This window comes from Nomascus leucogenys, chromosome 9 (genome assembly GCF_006542625.1).
Source record: "Nomascus leucogenys isolate Asia chromosome 9, Asia_NLE_v1, whole genome shotgun sequence".
In the NCBI taxonomy this organism is placed as follows: domain Eukaryota; kingdom Metazoa; phylum Chordata; class Mammalia; order Primates; family Hylobatidae; genus Nomascus; species Nomascus leucogenys.
This window is the reverse complement of record NC_044389.1, coordinates 70,026,564-70,048,489: the sequence shown is the minus strand read 5'-3', so window position 1 is coordinate 70,048,489 and position 21,926 is coordinate 70,026,564. Positions and strand designations below refer to the sequence as shown.

The following is a 21,926-nucleotide window of genomic DNA, read 5'->3' as shown; positions in this document are numbered from 1 at the left end:
AGGCAGGAGGATCCCTCGAGGCTAGGAGTTGAAGACCAGCCGTGGCAACATAGCAAAATCCCCCCATCCCGGCACCCCACCAAACTCCACCCCATCCATCTCTTCAACAAAATAAAAACAAAAACAAAACAACAATATATATCAGAGAAATATATCAGAAAATGGTCAGCAAAGGTTTAGAGATACCTATGTCAGGCTGATTGCATGGGTAGTGGATGGAAGAACTGTCATTAATTTATTAAAATAGCACAAGTTGAGCCACCAGCCTAAGGTCAGAAAACATAGCCATCCACATGTGTGTCTTAGGATAAAAGGCAGGAAATGATTGTTGAGGGAAGCTGAAGTGCCACAGTAAAGGCTGGTTTTGTAGGAGGGTGACAGGATAGGAGTCAAGAGATTGGGATGAAATGTAACTGCAAGCCAGTAACCCTGACCTGGACAGGAAGGTAGTGGTCTTGCTGGTGGTGTTCAGGCTCTTTAAGTACGTTTTCATAGACAAAGAATCTTAGCAACTCTTCTGGGACCTGCTCTCTGGTTGCAAGCTTTGCCTCCCTAGCAAATGAAGATAAAATAACCTTCTTCATTAATCTTTCCAAATCCCTCTGCAAGCCACATCTGAAATTCTTTCCCCGCTCCCCCACCCCTTTAAGAGAAAGAAAAATTGTCTGGCTCTGTCATCTAGGGCATGAGCCACTATATCCAGCCCACATCTGAAACTCTTTTGATGGTTATAAAGCCTTTTATCCCAGGATTAAAGATAAAGACTTAAAATGCAAATGTTGGCCAGCGCAGTGGCTCACGCTTGTAATCCCAGCTCTTTGGGAGGCCGAAACCCAGCTACTCAGGAGGCGGAGGCAGGAGAATCACTTGAACCTGGGAGGCGGAGGTTGCAGTGTGAGCCAAGATCGTGCCATTGCACTCCAGCCTGGGTAACAAGGCGAGACTCCGTCTCAAATTTAAAAAAAAAAAAAATGCAAATGTTGATTTGGGTTAAAATATTGCAATTTTTTCTGACTAAAGTACAATCATAAAATGAACAAACAGCTATCAGATCCTTTCAAGTTTTAATTTATGGGACTTTGAGGGAAGGGAAGGAATTTCTTAGATCCTTACTTATTATAGGCTAGTCTTGCTTATTCTCAAATGGAGCTAGGGAGGAATGGGTTAAAGCTAAGAAGATACTTTGTCCGATTTAGGAAATGTGTGTTTTGTTTTAGTTGAGGTATATCCTGTTTTGTAAGATACTGTATATATTTTTAAGTAATTATTTGAGAGCATTGTTATATCACTTTTTAGGGAAAGATTTTTTTTGCCCCAGTTTATAGCTATTTGGTTTAAAATTTTCATTTAATTTTCAGATTTTTTGCCAGACTCCTCTGCCCCCAACAAAAAGCTCTAGATTAGGTGTATCTTAGGTGCTCCCCAAACCCCTGGCCACCCCATGCATACCTTTTCATTATTCACTGTTTAATTCTCTATCTCCCAGTCTAGATCCTAAGTCTCCATGAGAGCAGGGACTATTCAGTTTTGTTTACTGTGTATTTCCCAGTTCCTAGTTCAGTGTCTGGTGCTCAAAAAATATTCTTCGATAAATAGATGATAATAATATTGAAATATTGTGTATATTTCTTTGATTTGTTAGTAACTACAAGTAGTTTATTGTGTATATGTCAATTAGCAGAAGAAAAAGAGCAGTTCTGCTCTTTTTTATAAGCATTTTTAGGAGTTACTGTGCACCTTATTACAAGAAAAGTGGCCAGGAGTAGTGGCTTACACCTGTAATCCCAGCACTTTGGGAGGCCAAGAAAGGCAGATCCCTTGAGACCAGGAGTTTGAGAACCAGCCTGGGCAACATGGAGAAACCCCATCTCTACAAAAAAAAAAAAAAATACAAAAAATTAGCCAGGTGTGGTGGTGTGGGCCTGTAATCCCAGCTACTCGGGAGGCTGAGGTGGGAGAATCACCTGAGCCAGGGAAATCAAGACTGCAGTGAGCCATGATGTGCTACTCACTGCACTCTAGCCTGGGCAACAGAGTGAGACTCTGTCTCTAAAATAAAATAAAATAAAATAAAATAAAATAAAATAAAAGCTTAGGCTATAAAAAACAAAATTTCTATTAACAATGTCTTATTAAATACATACTGTAGGCCGGGCGTGGTGGCTCATGCCTGTAATCCCAGCACTTTGGGAGGCCGAGACGAGCGGATCACTTGAGGTCAGGTGTTCGAGACAAGCCTGGCCAACATGGTAAAACCCTGTCTCTACTAAAAATGCAAAAATTAGCCAGGCATGGTGGCAGGCGCCTGTAATCCCAGCTACTGCGGAGGCTGAGGCAGGAGAATCACTTGGAACCTGGGAGGTGGAGGTTGCAGTGAGCCGAGATTGTGCCACTGCACTCCAGCCTGGGCGACAAGAGCAAAACTCCGTCTCAAAAAAGTAAAATAAAATAAATAAATAAATAAAATACATATTGTATTTTATGTTTAATAAAGGGAATAAAGGGAAGCTTTCCCTTTTCCCTTGGAAAGTTCACTGAAAAATCCACTGTGAAATGGCAGATTAATAGGAAAAAAGACATACAAAATTTATTTTAACGTGCATAACACAGGGAGATTTCAGGAGAATGATTACCCAATAACTCAATGGGGTAGAGACGTTTATATACTCTTCTTTATAGGGGAAAGGGAGATTGGAGAAATGTGGCAACTTAAGGTATAGTAAAGAACTTTTAGGGGAAAATGGGGAACATACAATGGCCTGGGAAAAAGTGTGTTGAGCCCATAGAGCAGACAATAGTTTGTGACAAAAGTCTGTCCAAGAGTGTTGACGGACTTGTCTTTCTTCCTCCGATATGAGTTAAGTAAATGAAAACTCAGGCAAGGCAAATATGTTCCTCTTTGGCAGGTCTAGTTTCTAGGCAGATAAGGGAAATTCAGAGAACAACATCATTTGGCGCTTTGGGAGAGACAAAGAATTGAGAGGCAGGAGGGGTAGTGGGGAAGGTGAGAGAGACCTTGAAGCTGCTTCCTCAGTTCAGCGAGGCAAAGCACCATATTTTGGGGTATCGGTTTCTGAGCCCCAACAATTTTTACATCACGTTCCAGACACATTTTATGACTTTTCTTCACTGCATACTTCTTTAAAACTCATCTTACTCTATTTTTCTAAAGGTATTTGCATTAAATGTGCAAAATACTAATGCTCTAAAGAGGAATATTTTGAAATATTAAGAATTAGTTGTATTTCAATGTAAATAAAGTGATTTTTTTCTAGAAATAAAATTTCTAATTCAAATAGTCGCTTTGGAGTTTTTTATAGAAGATGCATATATATATATACAGATATATGTTCATTTCTATTAAAATCAATGTGCTAATGTTCATATGTGTTAATATTAATAAAGGTCTTAGGGTTAAATTTATTCTGAAATAGACTCTTAGGATTGTGAAAGTTTGAGGTTAGTCTGGCAAAAGACACATTTAGGGGAATATCTTTCTTTAAAAACAATTTTGTTTTTTTTTTGCTGTCTCTTGATCTCCTGCCTCACACATTCCACTTTATTGACATTACAGAAAAATTGATTCAACAGCATTTTTACTTGCACTGCTTTTTTTTTTTTTTTTCTTAGACGGAGTCTTGCTCTGTCGCCAGGCTGGAGTGCAGTGGCACAACCTCAGCTCACTGCAACCTCCGACTCCCGGGTTCAAGCAATTCTCCTGCCTCAGCTTTGCGAATAGCTGGGATTGGTGGCACGCACAACCACGCCCAGCTAATTTTTGTATTTTTAGTAGAGACGGGGTTTCACCATGTTGGCCAGGATGGTCTCGATCTCCTGACCTCGTGATGCGTCCGCCTCAGCCTCCCAAAGTGCTGGGATTACAGGCGTGAGCCACCGCGCACGGCCACTTGCACTGCTTTTTAGCAGCGAGCTCTCAGGTCAATCAACTGCTTCCTTAGGTTTACAAACTGTGGGTGTGTATTTATAAACACAGTTGTTTTGTATACCCTTTGTAGAGCACGTGGTGAAAGTGACACAGGAATAAATGCAAACCTTTTTTTTCCCCTACTTTTTTCAAAGACATAAATCCCAGGAACACTCACAACCGCAGAAGGGGATTTGATGGACATACAAAGAAACTAAATTTTGTACCGCCACAGAAGTGAAGCATGGATAAACTCAAAGGTATTTAGGCAGTGTTTTATTTCAATATTTGTTATGGGGACGTCCGCCACGCCCTGGTCCGCCTTCACCAGGCCGGGCAACACTGCCCAGTCCCTGAGACCCGGCCGCCCACTAGGGAGCCGCGGGGGCGAGGCCGTGGGGGTGGACTCCGGGAGGAGGTCCCGAGAACCACACTTCCCAGAGTGCCGTGCGCAACCCCGCCCAGCCCGCCCCGCCCCCAGAGGCCGCAGCTCACGGGGGCTGAGGTGAGAGGACGCCAAGCGCCCGCCAGGGCTCCGCGGGGCCGCGCAAGAGAGCGCGCGTCCGCTGGGTGCTCGCGCGGGGCTGGTGAAGTACCGCTGAGGGCGGCTGGGGCTCCGGGAGCCGGGTAACGTGGCTGCAACCTTAGCGACATCAGGAAGAACAAGGTCGAGGATCGAGGTAACGGGACGCTCGTCTCCCCTCAGTCCCCTCTTCCTTTGTGCGGTGCCGTCCGTTCGCGCCGAGCCCTCCCTCACCCCAGCCCCCAAGTCGCAACACCGTCCCGTCTTGGGTCTCCGGTGTGCGGAGGAAATTCGAGCCCTCGTGCACAAACCGAAACTCCACAGCTGAGAGGGCTTGGGGCCCAGACAGCAGGAGCTCCAGCCCGCGAGCTCCCTTGCACGGCTTTTGTCGCCCCCATTGGCGGGAGGAGCAGGGTTATGCTCCCGGCTCCCGGAGGGGAGCCCCAGCCTCTGGCTCTGTCAGTCTCGCCGGCGGCTCCTTGACTCCTTCCTCCCAGTCTTTCGAAGAGGGGCCCAGGCAGGTGCTTCGCGGGGTCCAGGAAGAGGGCAGGCGCGGTGCGGCTGGCGCGGGTTCGGGGCCCCGGGAGGGCGGCCGGACGCCCCCTGGAGCGGCGGCCTGCGGGGGCGGGGCGAGTGGGCCACCTCCGGGCCACGCCGCGCGGGGACGAGGCGAGGAAAGCACTGCCTGTCCCCACTCGGGGGGCTTGCTGGCCGCCCTGGAGGTGCCTTCCCGGGAGCGGCGGTGTAGACCTTGTGGAGAGTGCCTCCTGTTGTGGAGCCAGGAACCGCAGCCTCTTTCTAGACGCGCAGCCGCCCGGTGGAGTTGTTACCGCCACGATGACAGCTCTTTACGTCTTCCACTCCGTGCTGGGCTCAGATGGCTTGCTTTTTCTTCAGAGAGAGCGATTTGGCTACATAGCTTGAATTTTCTACGTGCCTCGTGCTTTACTGGACTTGCACTGTTTTTCCCTCTTGGCAGTGTTTAATCGGGTGACTTTTCATAGAAAACGTTCAGTATTTTCATCTGTGTTAATGGCATAACTTTATTTTTGACTCTTTGCCCTAAGCTAATGTTACCAGTTTAGAGGGATACTTTGGGAAAAGGTACTTAGAACCTGGGTTGACATAAGTATTTTATCTGCTGGTTGCACGTTTTTTCCTTTGCATTGTTTTTCTCCTATACAAGATGGTAATTGTTGGACTCTAGGTGTTCTTTATTCTCTCTCTAGAAGGAAATCCTCTTCGCGCATCTTTCTCGTGTTCTGGCCCTGCGGTACTCTTGGGTACGCGGAGGAGTGCTGCTAACAGTGCTGGCGCCTGCAAAGCTGCTTGGAGATGGCGGTGGCATTAAGCTGCTGCTTTTCCTCAGACTTCCTCCTGGCACCCTCCTTAATTTGTCAAACTGACTGACCAGTTCAAACTTCAAACTTGTAGTCACTTTATTTAGTCACTTTTTTAAAACATTGGCTTTCAAGATACCAAATTGCGTAGGCCTAAATATAAAAAGAAGTGTCTCAGGGGCCGGGTGCAGTGGTTCACGCCTGTAATCCCAGCACTTTGGGAGATTGAGGCGGGGGGATCACTTGAGGTTAGGATTTTCAAGACCAGTCTGGCCAACATGGTGAAACCCTATCTCTACTAAAAATACAAAAATTAGCCGAGCGTGGTGGCACATGCCTGTAGTCTCAGCTACTCGAGAGGCTATGACAGGAGAATGGCTTGAACCCGGGAGGCGGAGGTTGCAGTGAACCGAGATCATGCCACTGCGCTCCAGCCTGGGCGACAGAGTGAGACTCCATCTCAAAAAAAAGAAAAGAAAAGTCTCAGGATACTCTATTCAACTACATATGAGCACTTAGCTTCATCATTTTAATTTTTAAAGCTGCCAATTCTTTTAGCATTTGATAAGATTACTGATAATTGGCCAAGATGATATATTCTGTAATAATTGCACATTTTTTGACAAGAAACTCAGTTCACATTCAGTGAGGGTAATTTTTTAAAAACAGTATTTCTTCATTCATTAAGAAGAAAGTTAGGGCTGGGCGCGGTGGCTCACGCCTGTAATCCCAACACTTTGGGAGGCCAAGGCGGGCAGATCAAGAGGTCAGGAGATCAAGACCATCCTGGCCAACATGGTGAAACCGCATCTCTACTAAAAATACAAAAAAATTAGCTGGGCATGGTGGCGCGTGCCTGTAGTCCCAGCTACTCGGGAGGCTGAGACAGGAGAATAGCTTGAACCTGGGAGGTGGAAGTGAGCTGAGATCACGCAGCTGCACTCCAGCCTGGCAATAGAACGAGACTCCATCTCAAAAAAAAAAAAAAAAAAAAAAAAAAAAAGTTGGGTAAATTTTGATCCTACCTGCTATTTTGAAAAATGAATTTTCTTTTTTAGAGCAGTTGTAAGTTCACAACAAAACTGAGTGGAAGGTATAGAAATTTCTCATGTATCGCCTACCCCTACAGAGCCAAAATCCCTCATCAGAGTGGTACATATATTACAATTGATGAACCTACATTGACATATTATCACATCCACAGTTAGGATTCAGTCTTGGTGTTAAACATTCTGTGGGTTTGGACAAATAACCCTTTTGTTTTTATCAAGAACTTTCGAGAGTTGTAGAGAACTGAAATGGATATTGTCATTTTAAAAAGATTAAAGAGACTATTGCAGACATCTTAAACATTAATTTCAGATAGTTTTTGTGTTTTATAAATTAAATGTTTAAATTTCTGGTTACTTATATTGGAATTCCCAAAAGAGTCACATTTATTTTTGTATATTAAGAACTAAAGGGCCCCACATGGTAGCTCACACCTGTAATCGCAGCAATTTGGGAGGTCGAGGCAGGAGGATTGCTTGAGTCCAGGAATTTGAGACCATCCTGGGCAACAAAGTGAGACCTGTCTCTATATTCCAAAAAAAAAAAAAAAAAAAAGAGGCCAGGCTCGGTGGCTCATGCTTGTTGTAATCCTAGCACATTCGGAAGCCAAAGCAGGCCAATTGCTTGATCCCAGGAGTTCCAGACCAGCCTGAACAACACGGCGAAACCCTGTGTCTACAAAAAAAAAAAAAATACAAGAATTACTCAGATGTGGTGGTGTGCACCTGTGGTCTCAGCTACTCGGGAGACTGAGGTGGGAGGATCACCTGAGTCCAGGGAGGTCAATGCTGTGGTGAGCCATGACTGTGCTGCTGCAGTGAGCCATGATTGCATCACTGCACTCCAGCCTGGGTGACAGAGTGAGACCCTATTTCCAAAAAAAAAAAAGCAAGACATGAGGGAGAATAAATGTTTCATAAAATAACAAAATGTTGTTTTCAGTCACTAAAATTCACTTGACTATGTCTTTTTTTTTTTTCTGAACAAAATGTTTTATATTAGCCAAAGAAACGAGGGGGTTGAGCATTTTAAATAAATTGATTTTTATTTACTCATGTCAAGATATGTCTACAATAAAAATGTCACCCATTAGTCTATTTTTAAAAATTCTGTTTTCTCTGTTTTGAGGGGCTTTTATGGAAGTACCAGACTATAATAATGTTCTGAGCTCACTTCTGGTACTACACAATTGTCTATTAGAATCCCAGATCTCCACTTATTGGCTGTGTGAGCATGGCAAGTAATTTTCTAAACCTCTTTCCTTAGCTGTGGAAGGGGGGTAAAAATAATACGTACTTCTATTTTACCAGAATTGAGGATTATTTGGTGTTGTATGTGAAAGCATTCTCTAAGCTGTGATCAACTATAATATTCATTGATATTACTAGTTACATGCTATATTTTAAAATGCTGCCAGTACAATTTATTTTCTGGTGGATATTGCTATGTAGATACTGTCAGCTGCTTTTTTTTTTAATGGGTTGGTCATGCAAGAAAGTATATTGTTTGGTTTGGTTATGAATGATTTAGTTGGTTCTTATGAGTCAGAGAGAGAATTATGGAAGAGGGTTGGAGGGACCTTGGGAAATTTTCTACTTCATCTCTCTGACTCTTAACCTGCATCTGTTAGCGTGAGCATAAATGGTCTTCCAAGGGTCTGTGAACTCTGTATATTTATACTTTTCTGGGGAGAAATTAAATGTAAATTTGTACTTTTCTAGGGAGAAATTAAATTAAAAGAGCATCATGACCTTGTTCCCACTAAAGGTTTAGGAAACCACTAGCTTCAATGATCTAGGCAGGTTTCTTTAGTAAAAATGTTAGAGATTATTTTTAAAATTAGTTTTTTTGTGGAAAGGAAAGAGAAACAGGTTATATTGCGGAAAGGAAAGAGAACAGGTTATTTTTGAAGCACTGAGTGTCTGTTTTTCTTCCAAAGCTAGAATTGATATTTATTATACACTACCTTCATATGAATAATAGTGCTGCTACTTCTACCTGGAAGTGGTACCTTTGATTCATTATCTTTAGGCAGATACTGTCTACATCTCTCTTCTTCCCCACCCCCAGCCTTGATGGGCAATACAGTGGAGGCAGAGAATGGGACATACAATCCAGCATGTCAGAATATTATTTAAAATGTCAAAAGATAATTTGGCTTGTTTTTTTTTTTTGTTTTTTTTTTTTTCCGAGACGGAGTCTCGCTCTGTCGCCCAGGCTGGAGTGCAGTGGCGCAATCTCGGCTCACTGCAAGCTCCGCCTCCCGGGTTCACGCCATTCTCCTGCCTCAGCCTCTCCGAGTAGCTGGGACTACAGGCGCCCGCCACCACGCCCGGCTAATTTTTTGTATTTTTAGTAGAGACGGGGTTTCACCGTGGTCTCGATCTCCTGACCTCGTGATCCGCCCGCCTCGGCCTCCCAAAGTGCTGGGATTACAAGCGTGAGCCACCGCGCCCGGAATTTGGCTTGTTTATTCTAAATTTGGATGTTCTTAGCTTTGCGCAGTGGCAGTATCGTAGCCAATGAGGTTTATCCGAGGCGCGATTATTGCTAATTGAAACTAAATTTGGATGTTCTTTGTTTTCACAACAAAACAGCTAATGTTAAAGAAAATTAAGTATTTAATCTTTCAAACTAGACGATGACATGTACATAATCTGTTGTATGATATTTCTTGTATATCGTAGAGTATAAAATTATATTAAATCCTAATTGATGATCACTTTGACTTTTAGTATTGCTAGTTTGAAAAGATGGATATGTATGTTTTCAAGAAATGTACAGCTTGCTTTTGTAGGTTATATTATAATTAGTGATTTTCATTTATAACATTTAAAACTTATTTGCTTTTTTTGAATTTCTGAATCGGACATACTTTTAAATCTGAGTTTATTCTTATTAGAATAAGCGTTTGGAATTTTGCCCTGTTTTCCTTGTATAATGATTGCTGGGCTATAAGGCTTTACAGTGTAAAACCAAGTTCTGTTCTGGATCAGTTACCAGTAGCATTCCCAAGGCTGGGAAAGTATGAGGTGGATCAAGTGATGCTATACAAACTTGTGAATGAATCTGTCCATCAAATAATGTCTTTTTCCTTGAGATCTTTTTTCCTTTGATATTAATATTTTAATTTAAAGTGAAATGAAAATATTGAAATGTTTTTCAAAGTTCAAGGTTCTAAACCAATATTTGGGAATTTATAGAATAAAGTAGCAGAAGTGTGGTTCTTTGTAAAAATAGTCTGAGAAGTCTTAAATAGACCTCAAAGATTAGTAGTAGAGATGAATGCCAATATTGCAGCATACTTTATATATAAAAGATAAGTCACTACGTTGGATCTTTAGTTATTTTAATGCAGAGGATTGCTTAACTTTAATAATGAAAGTTTGAATTAAATTAATTAGATATGGAAAACAAAAGGGAATAATTTCATCAAAAATTTTACCTATGGGAATCCTATCATTTTAAGATCAGTGATTTGTATGGGTTCTCCTACACTTAAACCTTAAAAAATTCTGGCCGAGCGGGGTGGCTCATGCCTGTAATTCCAGCACCATGGGAGGCTGAGGCAGGTGGATTACTTGAGGCCAGGAGTTCAAGACCAGCCTGGTCAGCATGGTGAAACCCTGTCTCTACTAAAAATACAAAAAATTAGCTGGGCATGGTGGTGCACAGTTGTAATCCCAGCTGCTTGAGAGGCGGAGGCTGGAGGATCATGTGAACCCAGGAGGAGGAGGCTGCAGTGAGCTGAGATTGTGCCACTGCACTCCAGCCTGGGTGATAGAGCAAGACTCCATCTCAAAGAAAAAACAAAACCGAAAAAAAACCTTTAAAAATTCCTGAAACATTTCCTGTATAGGGAGAATATTATTAATACCACTATTTTGGTTCTCATTGTCATTTACACATAGGCACCTCCATACGGAGATAACATTAATTCTGTCTTTGGCCTGGTGATAAGAGCTTGGGCTTTGCAGTCAGGCAAGTCTCTATTGAATCCTCGACATTGCACTTCATAGCTATGAGACCTTGGTTAGGTGTCTTAACTTCTCTCGGCCTCATTATCCAAAACTGTAAAAAAATAGGAATTTTACCTCTTTGAGTTATCCTGAGGATTGAAATGAATACATGTAAGTATGTAACTCATGATGACAATTATATACATATATATATATATATATATATATATATATATATCTGTTATGTGCCAGTTTGTTAACTCATTTAAGCTTTATAGCAATCCTATGAGGTTGATACTATTATTTTCCTCATTTTTACAGATGAGGAAACTAAAGTTAATGAAACGTTACGTAACTTAACCAATATCGTACAACAAACATACAACTAAGAAGTAGAAGCACCCAATTAATGCTTGCTGTTGTCATTTTTAAAAAAAGATGACTTAGGGTATTATCATCTTTTCTATAGTGGGTTCCTAATAATTGCAGTCTCATGTAGAGCATTATAAAGCATGTTTTATTTCTTTGCTGGAAAAAATGTTGATTGCAGGACTGTGTTCCTGACCAAGGACTCAGGATCACATAATTTATAAAAGTAATAACATTTGTTTATTGAATGCTTACTATGTACTAGATACAGAGCTAAATATATGAGTTACTTCACTTACCCCTCACAACAACCTTAGAGCTGAGGCTCAGAGTAATTTTAAGTAACTTGCCCAAGGCTACACACACCGTTAACACGGAATCCCAAAAGTGTCTAGCTCTAAAGTCTCTGCTGCTAACCACCAGTTTATGTGCCTTGTGTCACGTATGGCTGACAGATATCTCTCAAAAGCAAGGCAACAGCTTCTATAATTTTAAATAGCAAAATGTGCTACTATAATTTTGAACTAGAAGGAAACTGATTACCTACTGCCTGTAGGCTAAACCAAGCTTGCTGTCTGTTTTTGTAAACAAAGTTTTATTGGAACACAGCCATGCTGTGTCCTTTTAAAAATAAAGACACTGAGACCCAGAGAGATTAGGTAACTTCCCAGTAATGTAGCTACTAGTAATCTAATGTCAGTAACTATGTTAATAAGCCTCTGAAAGTCTGCCAATCCCTGAATCCCATGCTACCCCGTAAACTCTATGTAAGATCAGCAATGTGCTCTATTCAGAGGGACCGTGCCTGGTTGGCATAGCTATCCCTTCAGTAAGTAGTAAATTCAGCTTTGTGCTTTTCATTTGGTTTCAAACATCCAGTGTGAAACATTTCATACTTTGATACTTGGCAACAAATTATTGATAAATTAATTTTTTAGTAGGCATTGTTATCTTAAGTACAACCCTGTCACTTCTCTGACATTCTCAAATAAAAATAATGAGTAATATAGGCCCCCTTAAGGTTCACGCATGTAGTTCGCATATTTAGGTAAAATTCAAGATCTTTCTTTTACTACTTTATACTAGACTTTTAGACCACTATGACTGTGATAAACTAAGTGGCCCAGTTCAAACAAGGAAATGATTACTGTAAGGTGTCAATGGAATTCCTTTTTAATAAAACAGATCCCAAAATAAACATCTTACAAAGTATTCAGTGTAGTGAAAATGTTGTTCATAGACCCTAGAAATGACATTAGTATTTAACAAGCAGGCTTTGATAATAGTAGTATCTAATATTGCGTGTGTCGTTTAAGGATGGGGATACACTCTTAAGAAACATGTTAATAGGCAATTTTGTCATTGTGCAAACGTCATAGAGTATACTTACACAAACCTGGGTGGTATAGCCTACTACACACCTAGGCTATGTGGTGTAGCCTGTTGCTCCTGGGTTACACACCTATATAGCATGTTACTGTACTGAATACTATAGTCAATACTGTAACACAGTGGTTACCTATTTGTGTGTCTAAACAGAAAAGGTACAGCAAAAATAAAGTGTTATAATCTTATGAGACTATCATCTATGCATTGGTCACCATCATCATCTATTGTGGACCAGAGCACTGATATGCAGCACATGACTGTAAAGACTGGAAATGCTATTGTTAAGAAAAACTTTTTTTTTTTCTTTTTGAGATAAGGTCTCACTCTGTCACTTAGGCTGGAGTCCACTGGCAAGATCATGGCTCACTACAGCGTTGACCTCCCTGGGCTCAGATGATCCTCCTACCTCAGTCCCCTGAGTAGCTGGGACTACAAGTGCAAGCCTACTACACCTGGCTAATTTTTTGATTTTTTGTTGAGGCTGGCTCTCACTATGTTGCTCAGGCTGGTCTTGAACTCCTAGTAGTCTCAAGCAGTCCTCCCAGCTCATTGGTAACTGGTTGTTTTTAGCTTTTCGGTTTTCAAAAAAAAATTACTAGGTTGTATAACTCACAGCCTAAGTCATCAAGATATTTCTTAAAAGGTGGAACTGCCACATGAGAGGGCACGTAAATTAAAAAGATTTTGGATATCTTAGCTAAATGGAGACTAGGAAGGCTTATATGAACAGCAGTGTGAGACTGTTTATTTCCTGACAGCCCTACCAATTTTATTTTTTGTCTTTGGCAATATTTAATTTCATTGATTAATAAGGACTTTTTAATATTCTCATTGATCATTTTCCCTTTCATTATAATCTGCCTTTTTTCTATATGTAAGGACAGTTTTCGGCAGACAGTATTGCTGTACTACTAACTGAAGGCCATGTTATTGTTGGTCTTAACTCAGTTATTCTTCAAGAACACATCTGTCTAAAAGAGGACTCTGACATCGAGCTGTTTCAGGCATCTAATTCACACTTAACTTTGACTTTGACTTCAGCACCAGTGACCTCTCTTATCAGTCTTTCCAGTAGCCTACTAGATCTCTCCATTGGCTCTCCTATCAGTGTTGAATTTCAGCACGCCCTGACTTCCAATTAGGAAATTATTCTTTCCAACTCAGTGATCTCGGCTCACTGCAACCTCCACCTCCCAGGCTCAAGTGATCCTCCCACCTCAGCCTTCCAAGTAGCTGGGACGACAGGCACGTGCCACCACGTCTGGCTAATTTTTGTATTTTTTGTAGAGATGGGGTTTTGCTTTGTTGTCCAGGCTGGTCTCAAACTCCCGGGCTCAAGTGATCTGCCTGCCTTGGCCCCCAAAGTGCTGGGATTACAGGCTTGAGCCACTGTGCCTGGCCAAGAAAAACATTTTTTTAAAGTCACGGCAGTAACTTGTTGGAAGTCATGTATACTTTAGGAACTATTGAAGCTATTATACAGTTTTTCAAACCAGCAGATTCTCCTTTAATGATTGGTATATTTTGGACTGTTTGATTCAATTTTTAAATGTAAATAAAAAGGAAATAATGAGTATAGCCTGCTTTTTTCCTGACTTAAAAGTAAAAATGGAAATTTTAAGAAGTGTATTACCTTTGAAATAAAGTGATTCAAAAATTGAAGTAAATGTCTTATGCACAGTGTTACTTTAGTTAAAATTAAGCATACATTGATTTGGATTATAGTAGAAAAATAATCTCTAGTGTTCATAATCTGTTCATCCATTATAAAAATATTTTAAGTACTTTGTTTATTGTGTTATATGTGTTTACTGAACATGGGAGTAATAGCAGTGAAGAGAGATGGTGCCTATACTTTATGGGCTTATGTAGTGTTATAGGGAAGACTAGTAGTGAATAGGTACTTATAAGTAATAAGTATTTTAAATTTGACCAAAAATTGAATATGATATACTTTGTGATAGGTATAATGAAAAAAATATCAGATTTTTGTGGGAGCACAGAGGAAGTACACTAGGAATAGGATTTTTAGCGATGGCCTTCTTGAGCAGATGAACCTGGGCTGAGTCTTAGAAGATGAGCAAGAGTTAGCAGGAGAGAGTGGTGGTAAAGGGCATTTCAGAAAGAGCAGAAAGCCTGAAAGGAGGCAGAGAGGTGTGAAATAGCCTGAAGTATGTGGAAAATTAAACACATTCAGGTTTTGCTCTATAGAACATGAGGTGGGGTTTGCCATTTTGTTATTTAACAAGTATGCAAGAATTGATTTTGGTAAATGCACATACATCTTCCATCAGCTTTCAGGTGTAGCTCTAAAATTAATCACATACTGCTATAAAATATAATCTTTAGTGTCCAAAATCTTCATCTAACTGAATTGTAAAATAACTTCTTTAATTATTATTATTATTATTATTATTATTTTTGAGACGGAGTCTCGCTCTGTCACCTAGGCTGGAGTGCAGTGGCATGATCTCGGCTCACTGCAAGCTCTGTCTCCCAGGTTCACACCATTCTCCTGCCTCAGCCTCCTGAGTAGCTGGGACTACAGGCACCCGCCACCATGCCCGGCTAATTTTTTTGTATTTTTTTAGTAGAGACAGGGTTTCACTGTGTTAGCCAGGATGGTCTCGATCTCCTGACCTCGTGATCCACCTGCCTCAGCCTCCCAAAGTGCTGGGATTACAGGCGTGAGCCACCGCACCCAGCTGGCATTGAGTTTTTTAAGAGGTGCTTTCAAAGTGCCGTTTGGGGCTGGGCGTAGTGGCTCATGCCTGTAATCCCAGCACTTTGGTAGTCCGAAGAGGGCAGATTGCTGGAGCTCACAAGTTCACCACCAGCCTGAGCAACATGGCAAAACCCCACCTCTACAAAAAATACAAAAATTAGCCTAGTATGGAGGTGTGTGCCTGTATGTAGTCCCAGCTACTCAGAAGGCTGAGGTGGGAGGATGGCTTGAGCCCGGAAGTCGGAGATTGCAGTGAGCCGAGATTGCGCCACTGCACTCCAGCTTGGGCCAATAGAGCCAGGCCTTGCCTCAAAAACAAAACAAAACAAAACAAAAAACCCAAAACAGAACACCAAGTGCCATTTGGAGTTCCTCTTTCTGTTTAGTAGTCTTTTGATTAATGTGTAGTATGAAAACACAATCACTGTGCTGCAAAGAGTTATGAGGATAATACAGTGTAAAGTGAGTTAGTACAGTATTCAGCATAATGGTATTACATATTAATATCACATGCTAAATGTGATAGAAATTATAAGTACAAAGGAAGCTAGAGAAAGAGAATAAGGTGGTCTGGCTTAGCATAATAGTATCTTTAAGCTTTTGCTATCAGTCCTGTTTTCTGTAATTCATTGTAAATGATGTTTATATATAAAAATATGTTAGTTTTGTTACGTATGCTCTGCATTGAACCATAAACTTGTCTGCTTCTGTTTGAAGTATTTTCTCTTCATAACTTCCTATTTTGTTGATCAATATGCCTTTACTGGCACTTAGAGGAGCAAAAAAAAAAAAAAAAAAAAAAAAAAAAAAAAAAAAAAGGAATCAACTTCCTGTCTACTTCGTTGTCATAACATGCCAACATGTGATAGAAATGGACATCTGTGGCATGTTATGACAATGATGTGCCACGGATGTCCATTTTTTCCCTCTCTGTTGTTTTGTGCTTTTAATCTATTTGAGGAAGGAGGAATATCATTTATTTTTCTCCCTAAGAATCAGAATCTTAGGCGTATTTTTAAAAAATTCCGGTTGTTTAAATTCTGGAGTTTAGGTTGAATTACATTTTTACTTGATACTAATATACGGTCTTTATAAGTCCTAACATCTACTGAATTCCTTAGGCAGAGTGAATAGTCTTTGAGTAAGTAGTCTCTTCTGCTTCTGTCTTCCTGTTCTATTATATATAATAGATTTTTTAAAGTTGAGGACATTGCATTATTTAAACAGACCATTTTAAGAGAATTTGATATAGACAGCTTTTGAGCTGTTGTGTCCTGCCCAAATCTGAATTCAAATGTAAAAATAATTTTATAAAAATGAATATTTATTAAAGCCCTTTTCATAGAAATAGTACGCTGACAAATGAAAACATTTTGTGACAACAATAATAAAACTTTCACTAGATACAGTTAGAGTAGTTTGATATAAGGGGGAAAAGTGTATGTTCGTTTTGAACTGTATGCATTTTAACTTAGTAAAGTTTAAAAATAAGATATTAGTGATACCTGCTGTCATAATACTCACATAGGACATAAAATATGGCATGACAAAATAAGTGAAAGAAGACTCCCGGGTGCAGTGGCTCAGGCCTGTAGCCCTGCATTTTGGGAGACCCAGGTGGGAAGATGGCCTGAGTCCAGGAGTTCAAGACCAGCCTGGGCAAGATGGCAAAACCCCATCTCTACAAAAAATACAAAAATTGGCCCAGCATGGTGGTTGCACACCCGTAGGATTGCTGGAGCCTGGGAGGTCAAGGCTGTGATAAGCCGATCGAGATTGCGCCACTGCACTATAGCCTGGGTGGCAGAGTGAGACCCTGCCTCAAAAAAAAAAAAAGAGAAAAGAAGAAGACGACGACTCACTAGACTAACAATAGTTGACCAAGGTTTGTTTGTTTGTTTGTTTGTTTGTTTGTTTGTTTGTTTTTGGCTACGCATAGGGGACTTTATTAATGGTACATGACAAGGTGGGGCTCCTAGGCCCCTCCCTCTTCAGGGGTTCTGCATAGAAAGTGAGGAGGGGAGATTCTCAGTGTAGTGGGACACTGAGTGTGGCAGGGACTCCCCAGCAGTGAGGGCCTCTCTCTTCCTCTCATGCTCTCTCTGGGGCTGGTGGTCTGGTGGTCTTACTCTTGGAGGCCATGTGGGCCATGAGGTCCCCGACCTTGTTGCTGTAGCCAAATTCATTGCTATACCAAGAAATGATCTTGACAAAGTGGTTGTTGAGGGCAATGCCAGCCCCAACATTGAAGGTGGAAGAGTGGGTGTTGCTGTTGAAGTCGGAGGAGACAGCCTGGTGCTCAGTGTAGCCCAGGATGCCCTTGAGGGGGCCCTTCAACGTCTGCTTCACCACCTTTTTGATGTCATCATATTTGGCAGGTTTTTCCAGATGGCAGGTCAGGTTCATGACCAACACCTTGGCAGTGGTGACACAGAAGGCCATGCCAGTGAGCTTCCCATTCAGCTCAGAGAGGGCCTTGCCCACAGCCTTGGCAGCACCAGTAGAGGCAGGGATGATGTTCTGGACAGCCCTGCAGCCGTCACGCCACAGTTTCCCAGAGGGGCCATCCACAGTCTTCTGGGTGGCAGTGATGGTGTGGACTGTAGTCATGAGTCCTTCCATGATACCAAAGTTGTCATGGATGACATTGGCCAGGGGCGCCAAGCAGTTGGTGGTGCAGGAGGCATTGCTGATGATCTTGAGGCTGTTGTCATACTTCTCATGGTTCATGCCCATCACTAACATGGGGGCGTCAACAAAGTGGGGAGAGATGATGACCCTTTTGGCTCCTTCCTGCAAGTGAGCCCCAGCCGTCTCCATGGGGGTGAAGACACCAGTGGACTCCACAACGTACTCAGCATCAGCATTGCCCCATTTGATTTTGGAGGGATCTCGCTCCTGGAAGATGGTAATGGGATTTCCACTGATGACAAGCTTCCCATTCGCAGCCTTTATGGTGCATGGAATTTGCCATGGTAAAATCCTACTGGAACATGTAGACCATGTAGTTGAGGTCAATGAAGCGGTCATTGATGGCGACAATATCCACTTTTCCAGAGTTAAAAGCAACCCTGGTGACCAGGTACCCAATACGACCAAATCCGTTGACTCCGGCCTTCACCTTCACTACCTCAGCGATGCAGCTGGCAATGCATGAGAAGATGCAGCTGTGTGTCGAATGGGAGGAGCAGAGAGCCAAGTTGACCCAGTTTTTTACATTGGGGGAAAAAACCCAGCCCATAGAGATCATGTTAATTCAGTCACTCATGACTCCGGCTCATTGTGGGCAAATGCATAGATATTGTTAAGACACAGTCTTCAGCTGGGCGAGGTGGCAGGTGCCTGTAGTCCCAGCTGCTCGGGAGGCTGAGGCAGGAGAATGTAGTGAACCCCGGGGGCCGGACCCTGCAGTGAGCCGAGATCGTGCCACTGCACTCCAGCCTGGGCGACAGCGAGACTCTGTCTCAAAAAAAGAAAAAAAAAAAAAAAAGACACAGTCTTCATAAAAGAGTACATTGTGTTAAGCAGGCAAGTCTAAAATACAAAAGAAAGAAAGTTAATGAGTCGGAGAAATACAGCGTACTATGGGGGCTCACAAGAAAGATCACGTCCCATTGGGAGAATTAGGGAAGAATTCATAAAAAGGCATTATTTAAGCTGGGCCTTCACATCATTCCCTCACAAGGAATAGCTTGAGCATTTGCAAATACATTTGAAGAAAACTGAATAATTAAATCTGTGATATAGTAGAAAAAGAATGGACTTAATCACAGCAGGGTTGAAACCCCATCTCCCACCATTTCTAGCTGTGTGGCCTTGGGCAAGTCAGGGATGTTAGAACCATCCATAAGGTGATGCTTAAACAAGAGTATATTTAAGATTTCTGGCAAAATAGGTGGTGCACAGTGGTTTAATAAGTAGTTTTTCCATCTTCTTTCCCCCTTTCCCTACTTTATGTAAAAAATGAATGGAGAAAAAGACTGGAAGGTAGACTAGAGCCAGAGCAATGAGGACCTTGAATGCCAGGATAAGCTGAACTACATACATTAAGCAGTCTGGAAAGGACAGTTAGAGTTACATAAATCTAGCAGCATCTAATCCTTGATAGATGTTTAGTGATGGCAAGGAGGAATGTGGTGATTGGTTAGGGGAAGTCACTACAATCCAGGTTAGTATGTGGATCTGAATTAGAGTACAATGAGAGAGAATAGAGTTCAATGATAATGGGAAGAAAGGGAAGGATGAATAGAGATTTTTCCAAGTAGAATCCAGGAGAATTGAAGTGGATAGGTTGTGAAAGTTGAGAGGAGTCAAATATGGCTCACGTTTTGAAGTAGGGTAACTGAAAAAATGGTGTTGCTACCTGTAAAAGTAGGGGAATCTAAAAGTATAGTGAGGGAGAAGATAAGGACCTTAGTTTTTCATATATTTTGTTCTGTAATTATATTTCACTTTTAAAGTGCTTTGAACAGTAGTGTGGTAGTTAATAGCACAGGCTGGAGAGCCCTGCTGCCTAGGTTCACATCCTGGCTCCACCACTTACTTGGGCTTCACTCCATCTCACTGTGCCTCAGTTTCTTCAGCTAGTTAGGGCACAAAATATGGCATGGCAAAATAAGTGAAAGAAGACTCCTGGGTGCAGTGGCTCAGGCCTGTAGTCCCAGCATTTTGGGAGGATAAGCAAACTGTGGGTTATTTGGATTATTTTCAGTTTTTAGCAATTGCAACTAGAGCTGCTATATGTTTTCATGTGCAAGTTTTTGTGCAAACACGAGCTTTCATTTCTCTAGGTTAAATTGCCAGGAGTCAGATTGCAGGGTCATAGTATAAGAATATGTTTAACTGTGTAAGAAACCTCCACCTTTTTTTTTTTTAGAACAGTGATGCTGTTTTGCATTGCCACCAGCAGAATATGAAAATTCCAGATGTTTCACATCCTCACCAGCACTTGGTATTGTTAGTATTGTTTATTTTAGCCATTCTAATACATGTGTAGTGGTATTTCATGATGATTGTGGGGTGTGTGTATGGGGATGTGGCAGGGGCTGTGTTGCTTAGGCTGGAGTGTAGTGGCTATTTACAGGCATGATCGGATGATAGTGCACTACAGCTTCGAACTCTTGGGCTTAAGCAGTCATCCTATGTAGCTGAGACTATAGGCGCACACCACTGTGCCTGGTTCATTCTTTTAATTTTCATTTACCTAATGGCAGTGATGTTGAACATCTTTTTGTGTGCTTATTTTCCATCCATATGTCTTCATTGGTGAAGTGTCTTAAGTTGCTGGTCCATATTTTAATTGAGTTGTTTTTCTTACTGTTAAGTTTGAAAGTTTTATATATTTGGGATGTAAATTTTTTGTCAAATATGTGATTTGCCAACATTTTTCTCCTGGTTTGAAGCTTGTCTTTTTACTCTCTTATGGTGTCTTTCTCATAGCAAAAGGTTTTAATTTTGATGGAGTTCATTTTAGTTTTTTTTTCTTTTTTTTTTTTTTTTTTTTTTTTTGAGACGGAGTCTCGCTCTATCACCCAGGCTGGAGTGCAGTGGTGCAATCTCGGCTCACTGCAAGCTCCACCTCCCGGGTTCACGCCATTCTCCTGCCTCAGCCTCTCCGAGTAGCTGGGACTACAGGTGCCCGCCACCACGCCCAGCTAATTTTTTGTATTTTTTAATAGAGACGGGGTTTCATCGTGGTCTCGATCTCCTGACCTCGTGATCCGCCCACCTCGGCCTCCCAAAGTGCTGGGATTACAAGCGTGAGCCACCGCGCCCAGCCTAGCAATTTTTTTCTTTCATATTTAACAACTAGTAGCCTGACCCCGAGTCATGAAGTTTTTCTGTGTTTTTATTGTTTTAGGTGTAGTTATGTATGTAACATAAAAATATATTTTATATATTATATAAAATGAATCAGAAACTATATGAAGCTATAGCCAGGTACAGTGGCTTGAAGTTCCAGGTTACAGTGTGCTATGTTATGATTAATTTTTTGTGTGTTCACCTTGTTTTTTTTGAGACGGAGTCTCGCTCTGTCGCCCAGGCTGGAGTGCAGTGGCGCCGCATTTTGGCTCACTGCAAGCTCCACCTCCCAGGTTCACGCCATTCTCCTGCCTCAGCCTCCTGAGTAGCTGGCACCCGCCACCACGCCTGGCTAATTTTTATATTTTTTAAGTAAAGATGGGGTTTCATCATGTTAGCCAGGATGGTCTCGATCTCCTGACCTTGTGATCCACCCACCTCGGCCTCCCAAAGTGCTGGGATTACAGGCGTGAGCCACTGCGCCCAGCCATGTTCACCTTGTTTTTAGTGAGCTTGCTAAACTTACTAGTTCTAGCTGTTCCTTGGGAATGGTTTACATAGACAATTATGTGTGCTGATAGGGACAGTTTTGTTTCTTTCCAGTCTTTGCCTTTTCTTTTTCTTGCTTTATTGCACTGGAGATAACTTTTACTTTCTGTGTGGTTTTTCTTCTTTAGTATGTTGTTATGGTGGTTTAATATGCTGGTAATATGGTAGACTATATTTTTTTTGAATATTGAAGCAGCCTTGCATAAACTCTTATGATAAATTCTACTTGGTCGTGATCATTCTCTATATTTTGCTAGATTATATTTGCTAATATTTGTTGGGGATTTTTATGTCT

General features: G+C 41.6%; 1 protein-coding gene and 2 pseudogenes across 2 annotated transcripts in view; 2 read left to right on the top strand and 1 right to left on the bottom strand.

Moving 5' to 3' along the window:
• Window positions 1-4,404: 4,404 nt before the first annotated feature.
• The window catches only part of KLHL8 (kelch like family member 8), a 61,020-nt gene continuing 43,498 nt past the window's right edge, over window positions 4,405-21,926 (top strand). Inside the window, exon 1 of one of the 2 annotated variants that reach the window (XM_003265866.3) lies at window positions 4,405-4,605. The gene's annotated coding sequence lies outside the window, so the exon portion shown is untranslated. Of the gene's footprint in view, window positions 4,606-20,196; window positions 20,208-21,926 lie in introns of those variants that run through there. The other variant, XM_030819104.1, reaches the window with a different exon arrangement.
• Window positions 9,332-9,463, top strand: LOC115836859 (annotated as a pseudogene).
• On the bottom strand, window positions 17,110-18,450 carry LOC105738211 (annotated as a pseudogene).